General features: G+C 38.8%; 1 non-coding gene across 1 annotated transcript; it reads left to right on the top strand.

Moving 5' to 3' along the window:
* Positions 1 to 4,559: 4,559 nt before the first annotated feature.
* On the top strand, positions 4,560 to 4,665 carry LOC128287423 (small nucleolar RNA R71). The gene has a single exon (XR_008278123.1). It is a non-coding gene; the product is annotated as a small nucleolar RNA R71 (small nucleolar RNA).
* The last annotated feature ends 9,253 nt before the right edge of the window (positions 4,666 to 13,918 follow it).

The following is a 13,918-nucleotide window of genomic DNA, read 5'->3' as shown; positions in this document are numbered from 1 at the left end:
GAGTAAAAGGGTTAAATCCTAAGTACCTTTATCATCTCAGTATATCAAATCATACGTGTGATCTCAATATGTATAATCGAAGCAAGTTCTAGAATAACAGTTCAATGTTGACATACTCAAACCACAAAAGAAGTTAGCATAAAAGAAAGCTATATGCTCAAAAAGGCTAAAAAATCTCACAAAAAATTTGGGTTTTTGATGTCATTCCTGTATACTTAAGATTTCAAGATAATACCTCAATTTAGGAAAATAATCTAAAAATTTTAGTTCTCAAAATATCAACTTATCATGCTCGATTCTGTAATGTCTTATAATCAAATAATCATGCATAATTCCCATGGTCTAATTCATGACATACCAACAATAATTATAGATTAATCAGAGTTTATTCGATCAAATTATGAGAAAATCACTTAAGCACAAGACCAACTTCAGGGATTTGAGAATAATGCAAAAAAGTTAGGTTTCATGTTCACCCCCACACTTAAGATGTACATTTCCCTCAATGTACAAAGATATATTATTCAAAATAAATAAAATCATAAGAGGAAAGGAGGTGAAACTACCTGTTATATGGATGTGGAGCTTGATTCTGAGGATGGAGTGTTCAGGGAAAGTGGTGGCTGCCATTGTTCTTGGCTAGATGAAGAAATTGGGTCGTTGAACATGGCACTCATGAGGTATTGTTTCCCTTTTGTTTCCTCATTCCATAAAATATTCCTAGCAGCTTTGCTTGGAAGTCTGTAGAATCATGAAGAGTTTATTAAGAGTTGGTGAGGAAGAGAGTGTAATGGGATTACTTGTTAGAAATACCAGAAAATGGAAAAAGAAAAATAAAATTTACTAATATAGATATGTCTTTCAAAATAAAATAATAATAAAGTTGAAATGAAAACAAAAATAAAAATAAAAATAAAAATAAAATAAAGAAAATAAAAATAAGAATAAATAAAATAAAATAGGAGGATTCAATGATCCTAGTCGGTGGGGCCCTCAGGTGGTGATTCTGGAGTGGCGATGTGGAAGTGTTGGCACAGCTGCTGTATCATGGCCTGCATATCGTCCATCTGTCGGTCTTGTCTCTGATCTCGCTCGTGGATCATCTTGAACTGTGTAGTGCAATACTGCTCGAAATGGGCGAGTCCGTCGGAAAGGTGTGCCAATGAAGTGGCCGCATGAGCTGGTCGTTCCCTAGGTGGCACAGTAGAAGGCTCCTCATGTTGTGGGGGAACATCATCAGGGATGTCTTCAAGATCCTCCTCGTCAATAGCATGCGAGAGACGGTACCGAGGAGGATCGGTCCCATGTCGGCGCTCGATCATCCTCATGTGTAACATAGTCGTGATGCCCTGTGGGGACATCTGACCTATCAGGGTAAGCACTGATGACTGGGCCGCGGTGTTGAGGAGGCCAAAGTGTCTGGCAAGGCACGTCACATAGGGGTCGATGGAAATCACTCCCTTCCTATGCCGCTCGGTCTGATGGAGAATGGCGAAAGCAATGAAGTATGCTAAGTCTGTCATGTGTCCATTCGCCATGCACCATAAATAGTAGGTGTCATAGGTGTTGATGACGCTGGTGCTCTCTCTTCTTCCGGTCAAGGTGTGTACCAATATGGCATAGAGATATCGTAGGGAAGGGAGGAGAGCTGAGGCCTTCGAGCGGCTGGGGTCGTAGTTGGAAGAGAGTGGTGCCAAAGCCTTCAAGCACAAGGAGGGGGAGATGTAGATATTGCATGGTAGTGCATTCATGTCCTCCTCCATAAACTCATCGGTGTAAAGTCTCAGAGCAACTCCAAACTCTAGGACACTCATCGCACGAACTAGACCGCCTAATCGAAAGTGAATGGTGCCTGGGTCGTCATTGTTTGTCATCACCACCTGTAAATGAAAAATAGAGCATAATTCTAAAGTTAGCTCTAAATAAGTGGGCTTGGTAATAGCGAAGAACCGTTCCCATGGGTCTATAGACAGGAGGGCCTGGATGGCATCAGCGAGCTAAACTTGCTCTATGGCAGCCCAGTCGATGCTGCGACCTGTGGCGATGGGTCGTGTGCATAGTATTTGAAATAGCTCCTCCTACGAAGCTTGTGGAAAGTTAAGGAATGGGTGCCAAACTTCGACTGTAGCACGTACCAAGGAAGAACTCGGTCTCTTACATCTCTTTGAGGATAGGACCGCAACCTTCTTTCCTCTCGATGACAACATAGTGTACCTGAAAATATATGAGCAGTGATAGAATCCACGATACATCAGTAGTTAAGCAAGAGGCCTAGAACTAGTATATGCTATTTAGTGGCTTAAATAATTCAAACATAGAAAAATTTAAAGTAAATTCCTAACTTGTCTAAAGCAAAATAGTACCATATCTATGTAAAACATGTAGAATACTAATGTAGCAATACAAATTGGAAAAATAAAGTTGAGAAAATTAACCAAGGGCTGTTATATGGCGGCGCCCGGGCATGTGGTGGCGAGCAAGGGCGTGTGACGCGGAGAGAAAGCCGTGTGGTGGGAAAAATAGAGGGTATAGAGAGGGGAAAGTGGGGATTAATGCAAAGGGAATGGATTTCAGGGTGGTTTTAGGGTTGGGGAAGTGAGAATCTTGGGAACGGTGGTTGGAATATGGATTAGAGAGTGGGGAGGAGGAGCTTTCGGCTAGGGTTTTGAAAGAGGGAGGAAGATGACTCACCTCCACTATACCGAATGGAAAAATACTAAGTACTGTAAGAGGGATTTCCTCATTTGGAGTGGTGGTGACAACATGAGGATCAACGGCATTTAGTAAGACTGTATTGCTGACCTGAAGTTGATTAGGAGAGGTATCGGGCTTGTGTTTGCGTGGTTTCTGTTTATCATGTGTTTTCGGTTTGTGTTCTCGCCATTCGTCTAACTCCTCTATCTATAGTCTTTGTTCTTCATGGATGTCTTTGTTCTCTTCATGATAGTAGCGGACTGTCTCTGTTGTCTTGGTTCAAGGAAGTTCCTGTAAGGACGATTGAATATTAGTTTTATCATCGATAGGTTTTATAGCATTAGATTGAGTCTTAGAGGTTTTGACTGAGTTGCGTGCTTGGAGTGTTACTGCGTCGTCACCTACACGAAATGTTAGCTCTCCTGTGCCTACATTAATAGTGGTTCTGGCAGTTGCTAAAAATGGTCGTCCTAAAATTAAAGGTAACTCGTTATCCTTATCCATATCTAAGACAACGAAGTCTACTGGGCAAATAAATTTATCAATTTTAACGGGAACGTCTTCAATAATACCCTTAGGAAATCTAACTATTTTGTCAGCCAATTGTATGCTCATCCTAGTCTATTTGGGTTTACCGAGACCTAGTCGTTTAAAAATTTTATATGGCATAACATTTATACTTGCCCCTAGATCAGCTAAAGCATTATTCACAGATAGACTACCAATTAAACAAGGAATTGTAAAACTCCCTGGATCTTTCAATTTGTTAGGTAGATCATTCTTTAGAATAGTCGAGCAGACTGCATTGAGTTCCACATGTGATTTAGCATCTAATTTCCTTTTATTGTTCAAAAGTTCTTTTAAGAATTTTGCTGAGTTGGGCATCTGCAAAAGAACTTCAATAAAGGGTAAGTTAATATGTAATTTCTTTAAGAGTTTGAAAAACTTACTGAATTTTTCTTCTGTTCTATCTTTCGTCATCGCTTTAGGATATGGCACACGAGGTTCATGAGTTGTACTTACCTGTTTGGGATCATTATTGTTTACCTCTTCTCGTCCTTTGTTCATCGCATTGTCTTGCTGTATTTCTGGTTCAGGTGCAATGAATCCTTCCTTATCTTAAGTGCTAATTGCATTGAGGTGTTCCCTCGGATTAGGTTTAGTATTACTTGGTAGGCTACCTTGTGGTCGTTCAGAGATTAGTTTGGACAGCTGGCCTATCTAAGTTTCGAGTCCTTAGATCGATGCTTGTGATTCCTAAGTGCTATCTCGGTATTTTGGAAACGGGTTTCTGACACCAAGATGAATTTGGAAAACATCTCTTCAAGGTTTGGTTTTTTCTCTTATTGATAAGGTGGCTATTGAAAACCTTGAGGATTTTGTGGCTTTTGATTTCCTTGGCCTCCCAAGAAAAATTTGGGTGGTTCCTCCAACTTGCATTATAAGTATTACTGTATAGGTTATTTTGGGATCTAAAGTTATTGTTACCCATATAGTTGACTTGTTCCTCTTCAGTTGTAGGATTGAAGGATTGGTATTCTGTATGTACACCTCCTCCGCTTGAGTCACACCTCATTACTAAATGTACCTGTATAGAACCAAGTAAATGGTCAATCTTTTTATTAAGAAGTTCTACCTGATTAGAGAGCATGGTGACTGAATCGATGTTATAGACGTCGGCTATTTTCGTTGGCTTTGTCCTCATAACTTGCCACTGATAGTTGTTCAGTGACATCTCCTCTATGAATTCATAGGCATCTTCCGGTGTTTTATTGTTGATGGTTTCGCCAGCAGTTGCGTCAATCATTTATCTTGTCAAGGGATTCACACCATTGTAGAACGTTTGAACTTGCAGCAAAAGCAGTAACCCATGGTGAGGGCACCTTCTCAGTAAGTCCTTGTATCTCTCCCATGCATCGTAAAGTGTTTCTAAATCCATCTGCACAAAAGAAGAGATATCATTATGTAATTTAGCCGTTTTAGCCAGTGGAAAATATTTTAGTAAAAACTTCTCAGTCATTTGTTCCCAAGTAGTGATAGACCCTCGTGGCAATGAGTTCAACCAGTGTTTAGCTTTGTTTCTTAGTGAAAATGGAAATAACCGAAGACGAATGGCATCATCAGAAATGCCATTGATTTTGAATGTATCACAAAATTCAAGAAAATTTGCCAAATACGTGTTAGGATCCTCATCCTGCAAACCATCAAACTGAACAAACATTGTACCATCCGAATTGTGTTAGGTTTTAGTTCGAAATTATTCGCAAAGAATAGCGTGTCTAACTATACTAGACTCGCCTCGTGAAAGAAGGTTTAGCATAATCATACATAGTACGTGAAGCAGGATTTTGATTAGCTGCAATTCCAGGAGGCAGCTAATCGCCTGGGTTTTCAGCCATCTCTTCAGTTGGGGTTTGAGTATCATCTTCTCGCTCGTTCTCCGTGTAGCGTAAACTACGCCTTATTTCTCTTTGATTTTTGCGAACTGTACGATCGATTTCTTCATCAAAGAGTAATGGTCTTGACGGGTTTCTTCTAGTCATAAACTATAAAAACTTGCCAAGAGAGAGAAAAAGTAAATTAATAAATAATAAAATAAAATAAAATTGCAAGAAAAATAAATGGCTAAAGTAATAAAATTTAGTGTTCCTAATATTTCGATCCCCAGCAACGGCGCAAAAAACTTGATCGCGTGATTCGTAACAAGTAATAAATATTTATAATGAAGATCAAACCTAGACTAACAATTATCACGACGAAAAGGCATGCGCACCTATCGAACAATAGTATAGTAATGGCAAGACCGGGATATCGTACCCAAGGGAACTGAAAGTACTAGTAATAACTATCTTTTTATTATCTAGCCTAAGAATAAAAAGGTTTGTTCATTAAACTAATTATTTAAACTAATTAACGGATTTAATTAAAGCAAAGAGAAAATTTGGAAAAAGACTTGAAGAAAAGCAATTGATAAAGAGGACACCCAAGGAGGAATCCACCTAGATTTCACTTGTTATCTGACTTTGAACCGGACGATTTATTCACTTGACTTGTTCCGTAGAGATCCCTAAGTTAGGTTATTATCCTTATTCAAGACTAATAACGTCTAGTCCCTAGATTGAATAATCGAGACTTTTCTCTAATTAACACTCTAGGGTTGCATTAACTCGATCTATGGATCCCCTTATTAGGTTTCACCCTAATCTGGCAAAATCTCGTAACCCTATTTCTAGGCGTTCGATCAACTCCGCTTAATTATGCCAAATCTACTCTTAGGTAGGGTCTATTCCTCCTCTACAAAAGCACATCAAATCATGAATTAATACCCGGAATATTAACTCAAGCATTAAGAACACATAATTAAGAACAAATCAAGTATTTATCATACAGTTCAGATAATAATAACAAGATCTATCATAGGTTTTATCCCCCTTAGGTATCTGAGGGGTTTAGTTCATAATAAAATAAGAGTACATCTCAAAAGTATAAAAATAGCAAAACATGAACAAAACTCTAAAACTCATGAAGGAATTCTGAGAGAGATCTTCAACCTTGGAGTAGCTTTGGCTTTTGAGATGGATCGTCTAGCTTCCTTCAAGTAATTCCCGGCGTGTGGTACTGTATTCCAGAAAAGTTTTGAAAAGAGCGGCCTCTTTCTGGGTCACACTTAGGGTGTTTATATAGGCTTTGGATTGGCTTTCTTCCTCCCTAAGTACCCTTTTTCGTGTAGAATACAACTATTTGAAAAAGGGACACGCCCGTGTGCCACAGTCTTGTGACATGATTAGCAGGCCGTGTTGGAATTGCACACGGCTGTGTGGGCTCAATGGCTAGCCCGTGTGAATCGTGAAAACCTTGGTCGACACCCCCAAAGGCCACGGGCATGTGAGATGCCCGTGTGGCAAGGCTTAGGCCTTGTCATCTTCTCGATTTGGTCAGTTTTTGTCCTTTTTTATCTCGTTTTTGCTCCTTTCGACTCTTGGTGCTTTCCTGAGTACAAAACATGAAATAACCGGATTAAGAGCACCAAAATCCACAAATCTAGTAATAAACATACATAAATATGCTAAGTATTTAGGGTGTAAATATGTATAATTTGGCGTTTATCAATTGCTAACGATGCATAATGCTATAGTGGATTGAAGAAGAAAGACGATTGAACTAAAATGTCAGAACAATGAGATTATTAGAATTGAATCCTATGATCTGAATAGTTTTCCAATTGTGATCTAGTCTATGTTAGCTCAGAAATTTGTAGGAAAGGGGTATGAAGCTTATCTTGCTTATGTACTTGAAACGAAAGTGACAGAAACAAAGATTGAATCAGTACCAGTTGTGTGCGAATATCCAGATGTATCTCTTGAAGAGTTACCAAGTTTACCACCTATCAGAGAAGTTGAATTTGGTATTGAATTAGTACCGAGTACAATGCCGACATCGATAGCTTTGTACCAAATGCCCCGACAGAGTTAAAAGAATTGAAAGCTTAGTTGCAATAGTTGACAGATAAAGGTTTTGTTAGACTAATTTTTTCGCCTTAGGGTGCTCTCGTGTTGTTTGTGAAAAAGAAAGATGGCACAATGAGAATGTGTATTAACTACAAACAGCTAAATAAAGTGACTATAAAGAACAAATACCCTCTACCTCAGATTGATGATTTGTTTGATCAGTTAAAAGGGGCAACAATGTTCTCAAAAATCAATTTGAGATCAAGTTATTACCATTTGCGAGTTAAAGACTCCGATTTGCCAAAAACTACATTTAGAACAAGGTACGGACATTATGAATTTTTGGTTATGCCTTTCGGACTAACGAATGCACCTGCTATTTTTATGGACTTGATGAACCGAATTTTTAGGTAGTGTTTAGACCGATTCGTAGTTGTGTTTATTGATGATATCTTGATTTACTCTCATGATGAATCTAAACATGCCAAGCATTTGAGAATTGTATTATAAACTTTGTGAGATAAACAGTTGTTTGCAATCACAAAGTTTAGCAAATGTGAGTTTTACAAGAGGTTGGATTTCTGGGACATATTACTTCAACTGATGGTATCCGGGTTGATTCGAGTAAAATTTCTTCAATTATAGATTGGAAGCCTCTGAGAAATGTATCTGAAGTCTATAGTTTTCTAGGACTAGCTAGCTATTATAGACGATTTGTGAAAGGCTTCTCAATGATTGCGACTCCGGTGACACTATTACTTCAGAAAGATGTTAAATTTGAGTGGTCAGAAAAGTGCCAGCAGAGCTTCGAACAGTTGAAAGCTTTCTTAACTGAAGCTCCAGTGTTAGTTCAGCCTGAGTCAGGTAAAGAATTCGTTATTTTCAGTGATGCATCATTAAATAGCTTGGGTTGTGTTTTGATGTAGGAAGGTAAAGTCGTAGCTTATGCCTCGAGACAGCTAAAGCCGCATGAAAAGAATTATCCAACGCACGAACTAGAATTGGCTGCAATAGTGTTTGCTTTGAAAATTTGGCGTCACTACTTGTTTTGTGAGAAATGCAATATTTATATCGATCACAAAATATTGAAATATTTGATGACTCAGAGGGATTCGAACTTGCGACAGTGTAGATGGTTAGAATTGCTAAAAGACTATGAATTGGTAATTAACTATCATCTAGGAAATGCAAACGCAGTTGGTGATGCTTTGAGCCTAAAGTCATTATTTGCTTTACTTGCTTTGAATACTCAATTAACTTTGTTTGACGACGGTTTAATAGTAGTCGAGTTGAAAGTGAGACAATTATTTTTACAATAGATTTGTGAAGCTCAAAAGTTTGATAATGAGTTTCAAGCAAAATGTGTTCAGTGTGAGTCAATTTCTGATTCAGAGTTTCAAGTTGATCCAAATGACTGTTTGAGATTCAGAGATTGAATATGTGTTTCGAGAAATCCAGAGTTGATTCAGATGATTTTGAACGAAACACATAGTAATTGTTTATCAGAACATCCAGGAAGTACAAAAATTATAATGATTTGAAATAGTTTTCTTGGTGGCACAGTATGAAATGGGATATCTCAAAATTTGTTTCGAAATGTTTGATTTTTCAGCAAGTCAAAGCTGAGCTTCAAGTGCCGTCAGGTTTATTATAGCCTATCATTATTCTTGAGTGGAAATGGGACAGAGTAACTATGCATTTTGTTTCGGGTTTACCCTTAACCCCGAGAAAGAAAGATGCAATCTGGGTTGTTGTTGAGAGATTAACAAAATCTGCGCATTTCATTTTAGTATGTACAGACTATTCACTCGATATATTTGCTAAGTTATATATTTTTGAAGTTGTGAAATTACATAGAGTACCTATTTCTATTGTTTCGGATAGAGAATTGAGATTCACTTCGTGATTTTGGAAGAAACTGCAAGAAGCTTTGGGTACAAAGCTACATTTTATCACCGTATTTCACCCTTAAACGGATAGCCAATCCGAGCGAGTTATTCAAATACTTAAATATATGTTGCGATGTTACATTCTTGAGTTTGAAGGTAGCTGAGAGAAATATCTACCACTGATTGAATTTTCTTATAACAATAGCTTTTAATCAAGTATAAAGATGGTACCATACGAAGCTCTATACAGTTGTAAATGTCAAACATCGTTGTATTAGACTGAGCTAAGTGAGAAAAAGATTCATGGGATTGATCTAATCAAAGAGACTGAAGAAAAAGTAAAAGTAATTCGCGATAGTTTGAAAGCAGCTTTGGACCGACAGAAATCTTATGCAAACTTGAAACGGAAAGACATTGAGCTTCAGATCTGGGATAGAATGTTTCTGAAAGTGTCGCTGCGGAAAAAGATATTGCGATTTGGTCAAAATGGGAAATTGAGTCCGTGATTCATCGGACCATATGAGATTATCGAGTGAGTCGGACCAGTTGCTTGTCGACTATCTTTACAGCTTGAGCTAGAGAAAATACATAATGTGTTTCATGTATCGATGCTACGAAGATATCAATCCGACCCTTCACATGTTATTTCCCCGATCGAAGTTAAAATTCAGCCAGATTTAACGTATAGTGAAGAACCGATTCGAATCTTAGCTCATAAGATCAAAGAGTTGACAAATAAGAAAATTACATTAGTGAAAGTATTATGGCATCAAAACGGGGTTGAAGAAGCTACTTGGGAACCCGAGGATACTATGAGAAAACAATATCCAAACCTATTCACTGGTAAGATTTTCAGGGACGAAAATCCCTAAAGGGGGAAGTTGTAACAGCCCGATTTTAGCTAAGTTGGAACAGTGGTTTCAGAACCACAAATCTGAGGGGTGTTTAGCAGCCACTGAGAGGTCGTGGTCAGGCTAGAGGTGGGAATGGTTTGGGCCGTGGTCAGAGAGCACTGGGCAGAGGTGCTGGACATGCTGAGGCGAGGTAGCCAATTTTAGTTTATGTTGCATGTCACCGAGAGGATGGAGATGCTCCGGATGTTATCATGAGTACGTTCTTTATCTATGATGTACCTTATACTGCACTGATAGATATAGGATCTACTCACTCCTATATAGCTTGTACTGTGTTTGAGACTTTGGGTATCTTGGTTGAGAGCACTACGAGTGAGGTTACTGTACTGAGTCTATTGGGGCAGTTAGTGAGAGTAAATAAACTGTATAGAGATGTTCCTTTGAGGTTCAAGGGGTTATCTTTATGGCAGATTTGATGGAACTTTCTTTTGGAGAGTTTGATTTAATACTGGGAATGGACTGGCTGGTTAAACACCAAGTGAGTTCGAATTGTGCCACTAAATGGATTATACTGAAAATTGTGGAGGACGACAAGGTAGTTGTAATTGGGGAACGTCGAAACTACTTGTCGAATGTGATTTCTGCACTGAGGACGGAAAGGTTGGTTCGTAGAAGATGTGAGGCATATCTAGCATACATCAGTGTTTCAGATTCTGGGGACTCTTTTGTTAAAAATAGCAGAACGGTTAAAGATTTTTCAGATGTCTTTCCTGAAGAGCTATCTAGGTTACCTCCAAACAGTGAAGTTGAGTTCGGGATTGAGCTCCTGCTTGTTACAGCTCTGGTGTCTATCGCCCCTTTAGAATGGCACCGAAAGAGTTGTGGAGCTTAAAGATCAAATTCAAGAATTATTGGATAGTGGTTTCATCCGACCTAGTATGTCTCCGTGGGAAGCACCAGTTTTATTTGTTAGAAAGAAGAATGGATCCATGCATATGTGCATCGATTACCAGCAATTGAATAAACTGACCATTAAGAATACATACCCCCTACCGAGGATAGATGGTCTATTTGACTTATTTCGAGGAGCTGCAGTTTTCTCTAAGATTGATCTCCGATCTGGGTACCATCAATTGAGGGTCAAAGAGATCGATGTATACAAGACAACGTTTAGGACTCGCTATTGTCATTACGAGTTTCTAGTGATGCCGTTTGGACTGACAAATGCACCAGCAACTTTTATGGATCTAATGAACTAAGTGTTCCAGCTCTAATTGGACCAGTTCATAGTGGTTTTTATTGATGACATTTTGGTGTATTCAAGAATCGAGGATGAACATGATGAACATCTCCGAGTAGTTTTGCAGATTTTGAGGGAGAAACAACACTAAGTTTAGCAAATGCAAGTTCTGGTTACAAGAGGTAACATTTCTGGGTCATGTGGTATCTACTAAAGGGATTAGGGTTAATCATCAAAAGATTGAAGCTGTTTTGGATTGGAAGCAGCCTAAGACTATATCTGAGATCCACAGTTGTTTGGGACTGACAGGGTATTATCGATGATTTGTAGAAGGGTTTTCACTAATTGTAGCACCTTTGACTAAGCTGCTACGTAAGGAAGTACCGTTTAACTAGATTGATGCATAGTAAGAGAGCTTCAAGAAGCTCAAGAAGGTACTTACTGAGGCCCTTGTCTTGATATAGCCAGAGTCAGGGAAAGAGTTCACTGTCTACAGCGATACATGTTGGTTTAAGATGTGTGTTGATGCAAAAGGATAAAGTAGTAGTGTATGCGTCTTGTTAGCTTAAGATTCATGAGGCGAATTATCTAACACATGTCTTGGAATTAGCTACAGTGGTATTCACACTGAAAATTTGGAGGCATTATTTGTACGGTGAGAAGTGTATCATCTACACTGATCACAAGAGCCTCAAGTATCTCCTCACTCAGAAGGAGTTAAATCTTAGGCAGCATAGATGGATTGAGCTGCTTAAAGACTATGACTGTACAATTGAATACCATCCTAGTAAGGCTAATGTAGTGGCCGATGCACTGAGCCGTAGAGCTATGACTGATCTGAAGGCAATGCCTACTCGCCTCAGTTTATTTAATGATGGTAGTCTATTGGCCGAACATTAGGTTAAACAATATGGATTGAGCAGATTAAGAGTAAACAATTGGAGGATGAGTCACTGGGTCTTCAATTCCGATAGATTGAAGGTGGTAATGCTTCAGATTTTGATCTGGATAGCGAAGGGGTACTCTGCTTCTGTAAGAGAGTCTATATACCGAAGAATACCGAGTTGAGGCAGTCTATACTGTGAGAGGCGCATAGTAGCCCTTATGCTATGCATCCTGACAGGAATAAGATGTATCGAGACCTTCATGAGTTATATTGGTGGCCAGGACTTAAGCGAGAGGTTACCGACTTCTTAGGTAGATGTCTGACTTGCCAGTAGGTTAAGGTTGAACATCAGTTACCTTCAGGGTTGCTTCAGCCAGTTAAGATTCCACTTTGGAAGTGGGAGAGTGTGACTATGGACTTCCTTAGTGGGTTGCCCCTAACGCCAACTAAGAAAGATTCAGTGTGGGTCATCGTGTATCGATTGACCAAGTCTAACCATTTCATACCAGTTCGTACTGACTACTCTCTATAGAAGCTAGCAAAGCTATATGTGTCTGAGATAGTGAGACTGCATGGAGTACTAGTTTCGATATTATCTGATAGGGATCCTCGTTCTACATCTTGGTTCTGGAAGAAGCTGCATGAAGCTCTGGGTACAAGGTTAGACTCCAGTACTGCGTTCCATCCTTAGACTAATAGTCAATCTGAGAGGGTGATTCAGATACTGGAGGACATGTTAAGGAGTTGCGTGATTGACTTTCGAAGTAGTTGGGAGGGTTACCTACCGCTTGCAGAGTTTGCTTATAACAACACCTATCAGTCTAGCATCTAGATGACGCCTTACAAGGCATTGTATGGTTGTAGGTGTCACACACCTTCATGTTGGACTGAGTTGGGTGAATGAAGTGTTCTGGGCCCTGATCTAGTCCCTGATATTGAGGGTAAAGTTAATATAATTCTCGTGATAATCAAATTTAATACCAACTGTGTTTAGATTCTATTTATTTTAACCAGAGGGTGTGACCCTGTAGGCTATTGTAACATTGGTAGTCATATTAGAACACTTCTAACAATACAAGCAATGACTGGTATCTAGTAATGCATCATCACTACCCAAAAGTTGAGTTCTACATGCTTGAGGTGTCCAATTGTTATGAAATTTTAAATTGGAGGTCCTTATATGGTAATTAGACTATTGGTTAAGTTGGTGGACAAAAATAGACATGGTTAGGCACGTTTCCAAAGTTTTTCATTAAGGGCATTTTGGTCATTTAGTTATTAAAATGAATTAAAAACAAAATTAAAAGCCAATTTTTGTCCATCTTCAACCTCTTGGCCGAAATTTGCATGGAGAAACCATGGCTAGGGTTTTTCAAGCTTCCAAGCTCGATTGTAAGTCCGATACACTTTCAAACTTGATGAACATTTCTTTGTTGCCACAAAAGTGTTTGGAAATGCATGTGTCTACAGTCCACTCGACATTCTTCTCAACTAGGTTCATCATGGAAGACATGTTTAAACAATAGTAGAGTTGCTTCTAAATTGTTGGAAATATACTACTTTAAAATGAAAAAGTTAGTAAGTGTAAAGCGTACTCCCTCTTTTCCATTTGCTTAGTGTTCTCAGGTCAGCTCGGGGTTGGAGATCGTTGGAAGCAGCATCGCTCTATCAAGCCAATACCTTTGGAATATTGTTACATATGTTAGAATTATCAAGTGAGTGGATGTATAAGGACTAGTTTTATAACACGTTTTAGAAATTCAAGGATGGATTTTGCAGCGAAAAAATATGATGACTTTAATCTAATTCGAGCAACATGCGTTGTCTGGTTTCATTAAATCCATAAATACGACTGGATCATTTGTTAATCCAAACGGCATAACTAGAAATTCATAGTGACCGTACCT

This window comes from Gossypium arboreum, chromosome 13 (genome assembly GCF_025698485.1).
Source record: "Gossypium arboreum isolate Shixiya-1 chromosome 13, ASM2569848v2, whole genome shotgun sequence".
NCBI lineage: Eukaryota > Viridiplantae > Streptophyta > Magnoliopsida > Malvales > Malvaceae > Gossypium > Gossypium arboreum.
This window is presented reverse-complemented; position numbering and strand designations above follow the sequence as displayed.